Source organism: Triticum aestivum, chromosome 4B (assembly GCF_018294505.1).
Source record: "Triticum aestivum cultivar Chinese Spring chromosome 4B, IWGSC CS RefSeq v2.1, whole genome shotgun sequence".
NCBI lineage: Eukaryota > Viridiplantae > Streptophyta > Magnoliopsida > Poales > Poaceae > Triticum > Triticum aestivum.
The window spans coordinates 582351-588350 of record NC_057804.1 but is presented as its reverse complement, the minus strand read 5'-3'; positions in this window follow the sequence as shown (position 1 = coordinate 588350).

Here is a 6000-nt window from a genome sequence, read left to right as displayed (position 1 = left end):
ATCAACAGTCATAGTTTTGGCCGGTTCTGGCCCGTTTCGTGGAGTATTACTAACTGTTTTGTGGTCCCGGAGTGATTTCCATGATTAACGAACCCCGGGATGCGCATACGTGTCGGTCATCAACAGTCACAGTTTTGGCCGATTCTAGCCCGGTCCGTGGACTATTACTTACTATTTTGGCATCACGGAGTGATTTCCACCATTACCGAACCCCGGGGCGTGTTTACGTGTCAGTCATCAACACTCACAGTTTTGGCTGATTCTGGCCTGGTTCTTGGACTATTACTTACTGTTTTGGCGTCCCGAAGTGATTTCCACCATTAACGAACCCCCGGGCGTGTTTTCGTGTCGGTCATCAACACTCGAGGTTTTTGTTGATTCTGACCCATTTCGTGGACTCTTACTCAACGTTTTGTGGTCCCAAAGCGATTTCCATGGTTGTTGAACCCCAAGATATGCTTACGTGTTGGTCGTCAGGACTCGCAGTTTGGCCGATTCTGGCCTGTTTCTTGGACTATCACTACTAGGGAAACCTTATACGCATAAATTTAGCAACAACGCGGGTCAGCAAAGGGCGCTAGTGCTAGATAGCAGTAGCGATTGAGAAAAAACCGCGCTATAGATACAACCTTAGCAGTAGCGCGTGTAGCGGCAAAAACGCTACTACTAATATTCCCATTGCTAGAATGATAGGCTACGCATAGTAGTAGCAGACTTGGAAGAAGCGCGCTACCACTAGGGCATAAGTAGTAGCGCGTTTCCTACGAATAGCGCTACTACTAATGGAAATAAAATAAGATGAAAAACAAATAGAAAAGTAAATTAAAATGAAAGAAATAGAAAAAGGAGAAAGGAAAAAATAAAATGTAAAGCAAAATAAATGAAAAAGCGGAAAAACGGAGGAAGGCATAGCAGTGGCGTGTGTTCGTAAGAGGCGCTATAGCTAACGTTGACGCCACCAGAGCCGTGCGCCGTCGACGCCACCGGAGCCGCCCCCAACGCCACGGAGTCGCGCGGCCTCATCAACGCCACCGGAGTCGCCGTCGACGTCACTGGATCCTCCCTCGCCACATCTGCCTCCCTCGCCGTCACCGGAGACGCCCCTGCCTCCCTCGCCACCATTGCCTCCCTCGCCACCACCGGAGCCATCCTCTGTAAGCCCCCACCCCTCCTCTCTCTCTCATGCATAGGTTAGCTAGTTTAATGAGGTTAATTATCTAGGTTAGGGAAAAAAATTTAGTTAGGGCTTTGACAGAGAAGTAGTTAGGTTAACTAGTTTAATTAGGTTAATTATCTAGGTTAGCGCAAAAATTTAGTTAGGGCTTTGACAGAGAACTAGTTAGGTTAACTAGTTTAATTAGGTTAATTATCTAGGTTAATTAGTGCAAAAATTTATTTAGGGCTTTGACAGAGAATTAGCTACGTTAACTAGTAATTAGGTTAATTATCTAGGTAAACTAGATTAACTAACTAGGTTAAATAGGTAGGTTAATTAGGTTTGTTGGATTAACAAGCTAGGTTAAGTAGGTTGGCTAGGTTAGGGGAAAATTTTATTTTAGAGCATTAGGTCAGAAGGGTTAGAGAAATGGAGTTCCTTTGCAATTTAATTGGGTTCTGTCCTAAGCAAAGAAGGGTTAGAGATAATAATGTGTGTTTGTATGAGAGGGAGGAATAGCTAGATCAACATAATTTGGGTTTTGTCCTAGGTAGAGAAGTGTTTAGTGAGGTCATTTTGCAAAGGTTTTTGATTTTTGAAAAGACCACTATTTTTCAAGGAAAAGAATTTAGGAAAATTTTATTTTAAAGATGATCCCTTCCTAGACATGTATTGTTGATTATATCTTTTCATTGAAGTGGTCATGTTATATCTTTTCTTTGAAGTTGTTCGATTGTGCCCAAGTGGCTTTGTTGTTTCCAAGGAATGATGCTGAGTGGCCTATGTTTTGCCGGAATGCTGATTCATTTCTGTTCCGGCAAATTTTAGGTTCTCGATTTGTCCACTTTTTAGCAAAGGTCATGTCGATATTTTCCGTGAATTTCGGCATGACTTGTGCTACAAACTAGGACATATCGAGTGCCCGGGATTTGCCGCACTAGGAAGGAGTCAACATTCCTGCAAAACAATAGGCCTTTTTTATGTCATTATTCATTTTATTAGGTCTAGAATTAATTAGCTAGATTTAATCATAGGAAACATGGCTAGCAACAATGAAGGACAAGGTTCTGGTGATTGCGACGACGTCTACCGGGCGGCAGACAAATTTTTTAGCCTTGCCGATGATCAACCAATGTTGTTGCTGGGCCCACTGGTGGCATCGAGGACTAAGACTGACACGCAGACCAGTGCTGAGACTAAGACCGGCGCTGAGACTCAGACCGGCATCGAGACCGGTGCTGAGACTGAGACCGGCGCTGCCTTGGGGAGCGGAGCCGGTGTAGAACCGAAAGCAAAGAGGCAACGACTTCCTAACAAACTCAGGACTACTAGACTGGTGGTCACGGAGGTGGACGACGACAATTTTGAGCCAAAGGCGCCCGAGGAAGCATGCGCGTGCTACGGCAATCAAATAGGCTGCATTGTACAGACAACCGCCACCATCAACGATGAGAAACTACAGAATATAGAAAATATGAGGAGCTCCCTCCTAAAGAAGTTTCACCAGATATTCTTGTTCCTGGGCCGGAATGAGAAGGATTATGAAGATCCAGATGAGGACCCGACAATGAAGATGATAGGCAAACATGCCATGACCAAGTTTAGCGACGCGTTGGCCGCCTGGAAAAATCGAGTGAAAGCAAATCATCGACAAGGAGCCCTACTCCGAGATTGTAAAGGATAATCCGACAATCACGGAAGAGCAGTTAGGCTTGAGAGGCCGAAGCTGCCAAACAAAAGTCTAAGTACATGAAGGGGCTTCAAGAGAGGAACATTGGGAGCCACCACCTCGGAAGCCGTGGTTACGGCGGAAAGAAGTCCAAATGGGCCAAGGAGGACGCGGAAGCCACGAGTCTGGGCATCCCAGACCCCTTGGCGGAGTTCACCGTCCCGCAGGAGCGTGACGTCCTCAGGGCCCAGCACTGTTGGGACCCAGTGAAGAAGGTTTACGAGACAAAACTGGTCATTACGGAGTTCATGAGACTGCTGGTAATTTTAGTTTCTGATCAATTCGACCGCACACGTTAGTCATATTTGTAAACAATCCTTGTGCCTTTTGCAGAGAGAGCAGCACTGGATTGCGGCCAAAAGTGACTCGCCATCTGAGGCATTGGCGAGGCCCAAGTGGGACACTCCATTCAACCGGGCGTTGAACATATTGAAACGACAACCGATGGATACTCGACTGTTGTATGGACGCGTGCACGGTGTCGGAGACGACGCCACATGGAAGAAGTACTACTGTGAGACCACAAAGGAGAGAAAGGAAAGACGGAGGTTAACTGAAGAAAACATCGACAAGAAGGTTGAGATTGTGGTTGAGAAGAAATCATCTCAGACAGTCACAACAGCGGTAGCTGCCGCAAAGCAGGTGGTTGCAGATTTGTCTACTTCCTTGGTGACGGGCATTTTCACTTGCACAAGGCAAAATCCATAAAAAAATGCAGAGGACTTTCCCCTTGCTGACTTCTTGGGGAGCAGCTCGACTAGCGTTGCACTAGCACCTGCTCCCGCATCGGCTCCCGCACCGGCTCCCGCACTTGCTCCCACACCTGCTCCCGCATCAGCTCCCGCACCGGACGTGCTCGGTGGTGCTTCGTCTTTGGCTGAGCTCGACGCCCTCATGGTATCTGTCACACCAGCCCCCTTCAATATAAATGTATAATCTCCCGTTTTCCTTGCCTTTCGGATGTCTCACGTCACAGACTTTTCTTTGCAGGCCGACGAAACCCCGTGCACCATATTGTACACCATCGGCGACCAGAAGGTGGACGCGGGGAAGGCGACGATAATGGAGCCGAAGGAACCATTGTTCCACAGCCAGCCAATCCCCCAGAACCTCTTCAAGGTTTCCATGGCCAGTGTCAAACCGGGCCACGAGAATTTGCCTCCTCTAATACTATTGGGGGATGATGACGAGACCCCACGGCGGCTTGGTGATTGTTGCAATGGGTGGGTCCTGTTGTGGCCAAAGAGTCTGCTTCGTCTGGAGGCGGCCGGGAGCACACCCACGAGCACGCAGCCTCAGCAAGGTATGAACATCAATACCCCACCTACCCAATTAGCGTTGGGTGTCGGGTTGGGTGATAGCGGACGGGGTAAGGAGGAGGCTCCATTAGTCGCTGATGACATCGCCATGGATGAGGATGAGGATGACGATGGCGCTGAACAGTATGACTATACTGGCGCCTCCTTAGGGTTTGAGCGCCATGAGTCGGTGCCTGAATTGCCGTCTCAACGTATTATGGATGACCTTCCGGCTGTAAAGAAGTCTAGGAAGAGAGCGAGGAAAGGCAAAAAAGCTGATTATATGATCCATCCGCCTCAGCAGCCTCGGCTTCAGGACCGTATAGATATCCTCGATGCGGATAAATGGCATATCCCCGGTCAACCAATATTACTTGCAATAGCGCTACGGGCCAGATTCAGCGATCTAAGGAGACTTCATGATGATGTGCTGCGGGTAGAGAAAGGCCTCATCGCCTCGAAAGATCCAGGATACCCACTCTACATGGTTAACGTTCCGCAACAAATGTCGTACGCCGACAGCTTCCCCACGGATACGTTCTTCCTCCGATTCGATTACATATTCGACATGTTTCACATGAAGAAGCTGGATTTTATGTTTGTCCGCCTTTATGCCTTGCACATGAACTACATCATCGGGGTTGAGCAGATATCTCATATCTATGTCGCTGACCCGTACTACATGCATGAGGGCTTCTTGGGAGTCTGCGTAAAGCACGGTGAATACGCAAGGGATTACATCGTCAATTTCATGCTCGCCAATAAGGACAAGGAGGCGATTCTCGTGCCTTATCATCCTGTGTAAGTCATGTGCTCTGCTATCCTTCCTTTGATTTCAATCATTCATTTGCATGGTGGAGGCTAATTAATTTGAGGTGTACTTATTTTGCGCAGCGGCGGGCGCCGTCCTCATCATCCTCTACCCCTGATTCTCCCACGCTCTTTACTTGGACTCGTCGAAGAACATTCACAAAAAGGATTACACCCACATGAAGGATATTCTCGACAGTGCTATTTTTTACTACCAAGCAAGGGGTGGAGAGGTCAGCAGGGACAAGAAGAGAAGGGGCGACAGGGTCGCCTTCAGCCATAAGACCAACTTCTGCTGCATCTAGCAACCAAACGATTTTCTTAATGATGGATTCTATGTCCTACACCACATGCTGGAGTACAGACAGGATCACCAGAACCTTCGCATGTCACCTAGATCCGGCGATGCCGATATTCTGCAATGGGCAAAGGACATAGGAGATATCGAGGATCATCGACTTCGAGCTGAGTTCTATAACATCCAACGCGAACTTGCCCAGATCATCATGAAGGAGGTCGTCGAAAAAACAAGGATGTTCTATGGAGAAGGACAAATGTCACAGGAAGACGTCCGAACATGGATAGCCTCTCAGCGTCTCGACATGAAGCCTTTCACTAAGCTCGAGGACTATCTCCCTGACATGGATGGATGGCATGACATGGTGGAGTGATTGTCGATATATGACAATGTGTTCGTTTAGTCCATACTTTCTGTATGACAAAACTTTGAGTTATGCATGGTGAAACTTTATTTGTGATGTAACTAAACCGCCCTCCTCCTCGACTAGCGAAAATCACCCTAGTTAGGGCATTTTGGGTACGATGAACTTTCTTATTTATGCTTATGATATGTTGTTTCTATTTTTGCCAAGTCCGTCTCTTTCTGTTGCTCAACTATATATGTTGCATATCATCGAATCATGTGACGATGCAGGTGCATAGATCATAGATGGCGAAGAAGTGCTACGCTAGGAGTATATATACGACAAGTGGCCGGAGTGTCAGGC